Raw genomic sequence first — 10,857 nt, forward strand, 5'->3', positions numbered from 1 at the left:
GAGGCACAGCTCAGCTCAACCCTGTTTCACAGATAAACACATCAACTTTTGATGCAGCGCTGAGCCCCGGCTGACGCAGATAATAATGCAATACGACACATCAGAGCACTGCAAAGATCCCATGACATTTAGCTGGAGTTAAATACACCTTGGCTCTCTCTCTCTACACAAGCGGCCTCCTCATCAGAGTGGAGAAACCCTGTCTAGTATAAAAACATCAAAGTTGCAGAGAGCTTGTTGTGGGTGGGATCGGTCAGTGGGACGTAGCTCTTCGCAATGTAGCCTGCAACGATGTAAAAATGATGCCGCATGCAGTTTTTAGCCCAACGGCAGAAATATATGGGACACAGGCGTCTATTATTGGCAATAACTCAATATGTAGAAAATGAGCTGGCATGCAATCATACGCTACAAAGTATGTGATGCTGAATGTCTTTTAGGACATTATTTTGCATGTGGCCATCAAGTGCATAATTACACATGAAACCCCTTTATGCGTTTGCCTTTTTTCCCCCTTTTTTAAACGAGTCATCCGGAAACATTTGAAAAATAACCAGGTATTAATCAGCAAGTAACCTAGAGACAGCTGATGAAATCTGCAAGCGACGCTAGGGATTTCCGCCAACAACAATCGAACGTGAACAGCTTTTTTTCTCACTCCTGTGTGAAATCAAAGAGGAATTACTGCCGCGGCAAATCGGCCATCATTCTTATCAACAAAGACCTATGCGCCGTGCAAATCTTAGCAATACCAACCATTTAAGTTACTCACGTAAAGCAGAAAAGGGATCCAGATATGGGCAATAAAAAAAAAAAACATTCAGCAGGAACAAAAATGTCACATCTTTAAGGTATCAGTGGGCGATCTTCCACTGCACAGGCCGAATAACTAATGTGAACACACGACCCCTTTCAGAAGCACAGGCCGATTGTGCGTCTGACGTCAACATGGACAAAGCTTGCGTTTAAAAAACTAGTCTGTTGCAAATTTGCATCCCCACAACTAAATTGTTATATTTTGAGCAAAGCCGGGCCTCCTCGTGATTCTGCCCAATTGCTAATTTTTTTTTTTCCGGCTGCACGCTCGATCGTAGAAAATAGAGGTCTCTACGTTTGTTGTTGCCTAAACTGCACTATGGTGCAAGTTGAGCTGGGGGTCCTCTTTTTTGTGTTTAGGGGCACCTGGTGCAGCACAACACGGTGATCCTATTAAAACAAAGGAGGAGATTCTATTATTTATCCAGCATTATTGTTGGTCTGAATGCTGCCTAAATGTGACAGTTGACTAGTTGTACCTCACTGGTAGCAAGTATATAAGCCCTCCGATTGCTAAAGCTGGTCCAGTTGGCAATTCCTTTCCACGGGGACCGTTTACCTGCATTCAAGCAAAGACTGCTCTAAAGTGATTGGTCAACACCCCTCAAGACTACGAACTGTTAACCTCAATGCTTCGGATTTCTGTTGAACGCTGAATCTGTTTAGAGCTAATCAGTTAATCACAAGCCGCAAATAAAAACGTCTGGGCTACAGTTGGATCAATCGCTATTAACCGAGCAGTAATTTAGTTCTCTTGTTGGGTTATCATCCATACCTGTACATGTTGTGATGAAGATATCATGCATTACATTTATTTAGCAGACTTAAAATAAGTGCCCTCCACCATGTGGATGCAAAAAGAGGGCAAGAATAACTCAAGCACATCAACATTAAAAAAATATGCTTATCTACTTTTTTTAATATTGTTTATTTTATTATTTATCAGATGAATCATAGGTGATCCATCATCTCTAATTTATATGGCCATGTGAACTGGGATTTTCCAGAGGTTGGGACGGAAGCTGAAGTACAAATAATCACCCTCGGTCCTTTTGCAGCAGGAGGGAGGGGGGCTGCAGGCCTGTAAACTTCAAAGCCTTGTGGGTAAAGTGGGGGAGGGACACCGTGCAGACACATTCTTCACAATGTTGAACTTGAACCCTGAGGTAGAGACGCGCACACGCACACGCACACACACACACACACACACACACACACACGATGTATCTACTCCTTTAAAGCTGTTTGAGCACTCAAATCTTCCCAAATTATAGAAATGTTCAGCATTTACTTGGGGTAGAGGGAATACATATAAAAGAACCACAATAGCTGACATCAATTTTTGCACATGACAACTTATAAAACATACTATATATTATGTTTGCTTTTTAAAAAAAAAAATTATTATACATCAACTTCCTCATTTCTTCAGCCATTTTAAGATCATCGTCATGACCAATTTAAATTCCACAAAACTTTCAGCAAAGAACAAGCTAAGTGTTGTAAACAGACAACCGGTTTGACAACAAGTCACAGCGACAGGCAATTCAACTGACCAAGGAGTAGGACAGGAGGGAACTCTGAGAACATGAAGCAAAGAAAAAAGGATTTAATAAATTCATGATTTAATCGTCAAAATACAAAATTTACTTAAATGAAATGGTCCATTTAGTTGTTTTTTTGCAGGAATATTTATCACTGAAATAAATTGACTCATTGGTAACACCATTGAGATTATTCAAAAGAACAGTGGTCCTAATTTCCTGTAATTCCTCATCTGAGCTACATAAGCCACAACATTGGCCGGCTGTTCACACATCAGGAGACGTCACTGCAGCAACATGTGCCGTGCATCATAACATAAAAAAATCTATTGTTTGAGTTTTTGCAGCCCTGTTATCTTCATAAAACTGGCGAGCCACTTTAAACGACTTAAAACGGTAATCAGATATGTGAAAAGTCCAAAAGCACATACTACTTTTCACTATCTCAACACGAGAGCAAACCTTGGGGCTTTCACCTCTTCCAAACCCTTTAAGATTACATAAAACATAATGAAGCTTGTAATTGGCACTGCGGCTCTGGCAGTTTGAAAAGGATCCTCCAAATCCTTATGCTGCAGCATATAAACAAAGTGCTCTTTACTCATTGATGTCAGACTAAAAATTACATTCGTTTAAAATGTGTGATTTATGTCAAGTCCTCCCAGGACCACACAATACCAACTCACGGAATGATTTATTAATAAGAATGTGTCAGCGGTTACGACTTTAACTAAGTTGATCATTTCTGAGGTCATACTGTGGTGGTGTTGTACTGCAATTGGGTTGCAGAGTTAGACGTGTGTACTATTTTTCCACACCTCTCCACACACACTAATGTTATACAATACAGCGAATATGTATCCTTATCTCTGCGTGTGTACACGATCCAGAGCTGCTCCATGTTTGCCGTTGTCAAACAAAAAGACAGACATTTTCACTCACCACACACTCTTTTCCATTTTGTCTTCCCCTTTGCAATTCCCAACAGTGACGAGCGGCGGTTACATAACCGTACAACTCCACCGCTCGTCCGCTGTGATTTAATAAGGCCAGCTAATCAATGTGTCCCGTGTAGATAACATGACTCAGCTGCCTGCTCTGTAGCTAACCATATGCCTGTATCCTGTGCTCAACATTCGCCGTGGGAAAGCAGCGTCGAGGACAAACTAAGCACATCCAGAGTACTATTAACGACTAGATCTTTATATTTTTAAGATCCTGCTGGTTACAGCGCAGCTGTGCCAAGGAAGCTTTAGTTGTCCACGTCTTGCTCTCCTTCCAGTCTACAGAAACAAAGTGAAGCTGCAAAAAAGAAACAGGCCAGTATGCACAGAAGAGGCGCAACAGATCACTCTTCAGATTCTGGTGTCAAGTACGGCGGTCATTTACAGAAACCTTTATTGCCCCACTGTTGGAGAAGATGGGCCAATGTGAGGATGTTCAATGAGAGACAAAGGACAGATTTCCATGCATCTTTGCCTTCCCCCACTTTTTTGTAAGCTGGAGAAATTGTAAATAGCCAATCAAAGCTTCCCGATATTTTACGGAAGAATAGCTACTTTAAAATTAGAGGCAAACGGTAATCACTCAATTCATTTCCTGATTATTATTTTTTTTACTACTTTCAACAAAGTGGCATCATATAGGAAAATTTCAAAATTAGCAGAAAAAAATGCCACTTATCAATTCTACTGACGGAAAAGTTTGTCAGTTTCTGCAAGTGCTATGCATTGATAGTGATACCAGTATCAGACTCGATACTGTGTACATGTACTCGTAAAAATCTACTCTAATACAACCGCACCCGTTACCAATGCAGCCGCCATGGTTAGATCCTTAATTTATCACCAGACCTGGTGAATGTGAAAAACAAGCGGCCCCTTGTTTGGATGCCTGGAAGAGTTAGCAGCCACAATGTTTGTGGGCATTGTCCCAAACACATGCATTTAGTCTCCACCGCAAGGTGTCAGCTGTGCATCTGCCTGGTATAACATTAGGCTTTATTTATACTCCAGATGCACCAGAGGGCGCACGAAAAAGGGACTGAATAATCAAAAAGATGAGTGTTGCCCATAGACTCATGGTGCAACTGGCAGAAAAGCCAAAAACCAAGCGACCGCGATTACGCCTTTTTTGCGCCGACTTCACTGCGGCGAGTACAAACTACGCTTCAGTCTGTCAGGGATTTCACTGCTCCAATGCGCCGCATATATCATGAAAACACAATGTTGAATGTTAAAATATCAGTAACGCCATCACATTGTATAAAGAACTTGTTGTTGTCGAAGAGTTAGGGACATCTGAGAAAAACAAAAACATGTTTTCAAAGCCATACTGTAATGGTATTATTAAGTACCGATATTGGCAAGCACGAGTGCAAGTCTGGAAAAATAGTGGTACTCCAAATAAGGACTGATCCTGGTTTTTGAAAACAGGACATTGTGTTCACACGCTTTAACACAAACGGGATATTCCAATGACGGATTATTTGCGTCATTGTAAACACACTATGATAACAAAACAAAAACTGTAATTGTTCCACAAAGCAGTCTACTTTACTTCACCCAGTCTCTAATGTATTCTGAAGGACCACTGAGCAGACATTTAGAGCTTGGCTTTGAGATGTTTTGGGGGTTTCTCCTCTCAGCCGGAGAGCATTACTACAGAGCGGGGGGGAAAAGAAACCACCGAAAAGGAGGGCTTTCGGTGAGGATATTAAAAACATCGTCTGCTGTTTGGATGTGGTCGAAGCTAAACGAGTCCCACAGCTGCCCTAAGACAATTTCAACATCCAACTCATCAAGAGGTGGTAACGATTATTTTGTTTACATTAAAACGGCTACAGATGACATATGACATTGACCAGGAAAAACAACACTTGCTTGTTTGTGTGTCTGGCAGCTGTCCTTGCTTGACACACAAGGCCAACCTCAATGCACAAACAAAGAAGGATGTGTTGCTGCGCACCTTCAATGAATACAGGACAAAGACTGACAGCCAGCTGACACACACATATGTTGTGCACTTGTGTCAGAGAAAATAACCAGGAGTCAGTGATCCAAATATCCCCCCCCCCTTCCCCACCTCCACCCCTACAAAAAAAAACAAATTCCGCTATACTCTTGTCATATAGTAGGAAAGAAATGCAAATGTAGTAGATATATTCAACAAGTTCAACCAGCTGAACAGATAGTGTCCGTTTTTTATGTTTTGCACAAATAAACTACAATAATATAAAAGTAATATTCAGAATCTACTAAATGGCCACTACAAAATTTATAAATACAGACAGCTCTTTTCACCTTTGATAAGGGGCCATGGCTTACATGTAATAAAGGTTGTCAAATATCTCAAATATTGGATTCAGCACCCTTTAGGACACTTTGTCATTCACTATTATTTACATAACCTACTTAAGGCGCAACTGCAATATTCAACCAAAGAACAAAACCACACAAGCCTTAACAGAGCGGGATAATACAACATATTCAAATTGCAAAATAAAAGTTTTGTGATCAAAATAAACAAATGTGTGTATTACAATTACATGTTACAACTAATATCTTATCTTATGATTTCTGATTTTGGATGAGCAACCTATTTCAGCTAGCATAGATACTCAAGGCTTATCTGGGACTGGTACATTGTGTCATTGAGTTGAGCTTCACAAGGTTGGCAAGTGGCCCTCCTGGGTGTGTGTTTGTGTGCGTGTGTGTGTGTGTATATATGTGTGTGTGTTTTCACCCCTCCCCCACACCGCCCACAGCTTGGAACAACCAGCTGCAAAGCACTGTAGCAAGCTTTGAATGAGAACGACACAAAAGGTAATCAAATGATATAATAAACAATACACCCTGGCACATATGTGAATCCACTGTATGGTGCAGACAACCACGTGAAACAGCAACATTTTCTGAACGTGGAGGCAACTATGGGCCTGCAAAGCACACCACCTACAACTGGTAAGTACCACTATGGGACAAAATGCTTACATTGCGAGAAGTACAGTTTCAGTTTTGATTCATAAATGTTTTTTTAACAACACTAACGTATGTAACATTTAAGTATTATTTTTTTTAAGTAGCTTCCAACACAGTTTTATTTAAATAAAAAGTAAAGCTTGAATCCATCATTGAAAAAGTATCCAAAAGAATAATTTAAAAAATAAAATAGTTACTCAAAAAGTTAGATCCCTGAGTAAAACAAATTAATTTCCAGTTGTGATTCTAACAGCATCAATGCATGTTGTGAATCACGTCTCCGTGGTGGAGATGATAGAAAAAAATCACGAAAGTGAGTTTAATTCAAAGCTAGCTGGAGTTGCAGGAAGGAAGGGCGCGCTCACAAACAAACCTACCACGAGAACAGACCTACGAACACATGCACAGTGTGTTCGCCCGCGCGCGCGCGCCTACTCACGCGCTGACGCTGCCCATCCCCCACTCCGAGCGAAAAAATAAAAATAAACGGTCAAAACATTGCAATAAACCGCCCAAACCTCGTATTTACAACCGTACGTGGTTCCGCCACACGTGTGTATAATTTATACTGGCGATAATAACATGAAATGACGATAAACACTCACCTAAAGCTCCAAATCACTCAAGGGGGGTGCCTTCTCCTCTGTGCTCCTAATATGGAATCTCCTCCTCCTCCACCACCGTTGTTTTCTAGCTCTAATTAAACCTCGAAAAAAGCGTTATAACGGCCTTCAGACCCGGCCAACCGGTGCTAGGAATCCCCAATGACCGATGTGTTTTGGATACACGGGCATATATGATGATAAATCCCCTTAAAATGAGCTGGATGGACAGTTGGGTCTAGATTGTAGGTTTGCTCGCTAGTAGAGAAAAGAGCCAAACGGTTCAGTAGCAGCCAACGGCTCCAGTCTGAAACACAGAGCAGCTGACCTGCCAGGCGAAAATGAGCTAGGCCTGAGCTCCTCGCTGCAGGAAGCACACTCCAGTCACATAAACATCAAAATGGGTGTCGCAGTAAGGATGATGTAGTCGGGCTGAGGTTAGCGGTAACTCTTCAAAAAATAAAGAATACAAGTTTTGAGTTTCAATTAGTTTGAGACCAATATGGTCATTTACAGCTTGGTGTTATGATAAATAGTACCTATCTATTTTGAGATTGCAGCTGTAGGCGTGCTAGTTTTGCTGGTATTGATGTAATCTACAGTAAAAGAAAGGTGTAGATTGGTCTACGTTTTCATTTTATTTAATTTAAAACAAAATGTATGCAATGTAGGTGTGTATGGTTTGTGTTTTATCTACATAATTTCGTAAACAAATTGTAAAAGCAGGCAACATAACCAACCATTTACCAATAGTTTTAAGGTTTAATGGTGTACACGTCGTAAGTGGGTGTGGCCATGACGTCATAGTGTCATAGTGTCATGCCTCTGGGCAAACTCACCAGGTTGGTTTAAAAAAATGACTCTTGATCCATCTACGAAAACAAACTACTAAAACCAATAAATTCAACATGGAGGGTCTGCACTCACATTGACAGGTGGAACAGCTTTGAAGGCTTTTGTTTCTGCGCTGTGACTGAAACAATCCTTTACTGTCAATAATGTAAGCCTTGTTACAAGATGTATATTCTGCAGACATAAACAATGAAAAGTTGATACTAAGGAATGCACGTACGCATGAACTGAAAGCGTACAATCGTCAACATGCACAAACACACACACACACACACACACACACACACACACACACACACACACATATAAGGTTCAGCATAGACAAACAGCAAACAAACAGAGAGCTCCAGAGTGTGTAGTGTTCGCTTCAGCGTGGCTGTAATAGGAGAGTGGAGGACGGGTGATTACATTTTTACAGGGTGGGGTGGCATCAGTGTTTTTTTTTTGTAAGTATAAGAGGGCCCCTGTATATGATTTTGATAGTGGCACAATCCTTTTACATTGTTGAATTTTGTACACATTTTTGGGAGGAAATGGCACTATCCCAGCAATTATGTTATTCTACTGCTGCTCTTGTGTGTCCCATCCCTGCTGACTGAATGAGGAGAAAAACAATGGTGTGGATACAGCTCCAGTGTGGCAAATTGTGAAGTGAAACACCTCAGGGTGAAGCAGTCCACTGTCTGGGTAATGACTTTCTGGGAAACCACAACACACCATCTATATGCAGCACCCAGCCCCAGTGTTTTCCTCTTCTCTGATCACTCTGCAGCAGCAGCACACCACCTCCACTGCTAATGAGTTTTTACTTTGATACAGTATCTTGTGAAAGGTATGATTTGTTTTACTGTAATGTGGGACTGGATTTTAAAATACTAAAATAAAAACTCTTTGACGACTGTGCATAAAATCCCAGGATTAGCATATTAGCACTCCAGTATTTGCACACACGGTGATAAAAAAAAAGGTAATTTGACAACCCACAAGTGAACTGCATTATTGTGAGCTCAATTAAGGGCAATAGAAAATATTTTTACTTTGGCTAACATAATCTGTTTAACCGTGCTTTACTTTGTTCAGCGTAAGACCAATTGGTAGACCAAATAAGAAGCCTGACTTCTCACTATGCTTTTGGCGTGACGCTATTGCCTTTAAAAAGGACCAGTTGAGCACTTTGGGAAATACGCTCATTTTCCAAGAAATATATGAAAAGACCAATACCACTCTTTATGGCAAATATGAAGCAGGACCCAGCAGGTGATTAGCGTAAAATGCACACGAAAAAAGCAACTTGTTGTGATTTCACTGGTAGAATATAAAGTTATGGAACTACTGGAGTGAAGTACCCTTTAATTTATACTTCACAGCAGTTCTTCAGTGATCAGGCGTTTGTCACAGCAGACGTGTTGACATGTAACAGCAGGAATAGCTCAGGCGGGAGTGAATAATCAAATGAATGATGGCTGATTTCCATTTAGCTGTTTTAGTTTTATGGTGCTGGTATTGTGTGTGCTAGATCACCTTCACGCTGTTATGGTTTACTGGGACTGTTATACCCCATTTACACGTGGCACATGCAATCTGTTGCTGATAAGAAAGAGATTGAGCAATGTGCTGTACACAGCTGCTTATTGACTGAGCAATACGTAGGCTCAGCAATCGCATACAAAGACAAAGAAGACAATACAACAGTTCAAAGAAGAAAAACTATAAATACATAGTCATAAAAATAAGGAAAGAAATCGTAAATCCATAATTCATAATAAAACTAAAAGCAACATTGGCAAGATGTAACTGTTGTCTTGTTGGGTGTTCAGCCAATCTCTTTGTACGGGCACTGGCTGCTAACAGCTAGCTCGCTGTCTTCTTACCTCCATTGTACTTTTGCCAACATGCAAACACACACACACTGCAATCACTGAAGCAAATAAACACAAAATAAAATGTACATTTTATCAATAAACATATGAACTTGGCGGGTCCTGTAGAACGCAAGATTAGCCGTGGACAGACGGACACCGGGATGTGCACACACACTCACTCACTTACACAAACGACCAAATACATTTGTAACCCCGAGTACAGAACCTGGTTAGGGCATTCACAGACTGTAAGAGTTGCCAGAACCCGATACACTTCATAATACAGATGCACACACTTGATGTGGCCTCTTTTTTCAGTCACTGCACATCCAACAATATTAGCCTTGGCCTTTAAAAACCCATACCGGTATTATACTATATCCACTTCACAGGACATATAATACTTCACTCCACCTCTGGCATATTTAGTGCTTTGACAATGACAAGGTCTCAACAAAGCACGGCTCCATAATATGTCTTCATAAGGCCTTACAGTAATGGCTTTTCTCTACCTTAAGAGCGATAATTTATCCCCCATGGTCGAGACTGGAATAGCATAGCTGGCTGTTGCTGTTAAGTGATTAGATTATTTAGCACGGTAGCGATATAGACAGAGACAAACAGATACTGCGTGTGTGTGTGTTTGTGTGTGTGTGTGTGTGTGTATGTGTGTGTGTGGGAGGGTCAGTGTGTAAGGTGGGGAAGAGAAAAATGGAAGAAATGACTTTTGTATGTGCATGTGTGTGTGTGTGTGTGTTAGTGGGTGTATGAATGGGAAAGAGTCATAGTGTGTTCTGCCTCATTAAGCTGATAAGACAAAGCGGGGAAAGTCTGTTTAATATCCTCATCGATCCCAGCTCACCTCGTTACACATTAACATTTACGACGAGGAAATACAATTCAGACAGACAAACGGACTCTCCTGGGTGAAAGGGAGATGAAAAGATAAAGGAGTGCTCTTAGTGGGAAGGAGAGGAAAACACCAATAATAAATCCCTGAGTGGGTAAACAAACCTGAGTTATAAAGTCAACCAAGTGTCAGCGCTGGTCATATCGGCTGCTTAAATGAAACACCAATAAGTTCCCACAACAGAGAAGAAAGATACTAAAATCTTGAGAATATGCTCACTGGAGGTTGTATCACTATTATAAACCAAGAAACTGTGGAGATTATTTAGTGGTGGCAATGTCTGACAGTAAT

General features: G+C 40.8%; 1 protein-coding gene across 3 annotated transcripts in view; it reads right to left on the reverse strand.

Annotated features, from left to right (window-relative positions):
- The window catches only part of LOC137793702 (F-box-like/WD repeat-containing protein TBL1XR1), a 50,056-nt gene that overhangs the window by 22,093 nt on the left and 17,106 nt on the right, over positions 1 to 10,857 (reverse strand). For 2 of the 3 annotated variants that reach the window (XM_068590009.1, XM_068590007.1), the window contains exon 1: positions 6,946 to 7,208. The exons of the other annotated variant lie outside the window; for it this stretch is intronic. The gene's annotated coding sequence lies outside the window, so the exon portion shown is untranslated. Of the gene's footprint in view, positions 1 to 6,945; positions 7,209 to 10,857 lie in introns of those variants that run through there. 3 annotated transcript variants of the gene reach the window in all.

The sequence above is a fragment of the Clinocottus analis genome, unplaced genomic scaffold (genome assembly GCF_023055335.1).
Source record: "Clinocottus analis isolate CAN_PGR_092001 unplaced genomic scaffold, fCliAna1.0.p SCAF_23, whole genome shotgun sequence".
NCBI lineage: Eukaryota > Metazoa > Chordata > Actinopteri > Perciformes > Cottidae > Clinocottus > Clinocottus analis.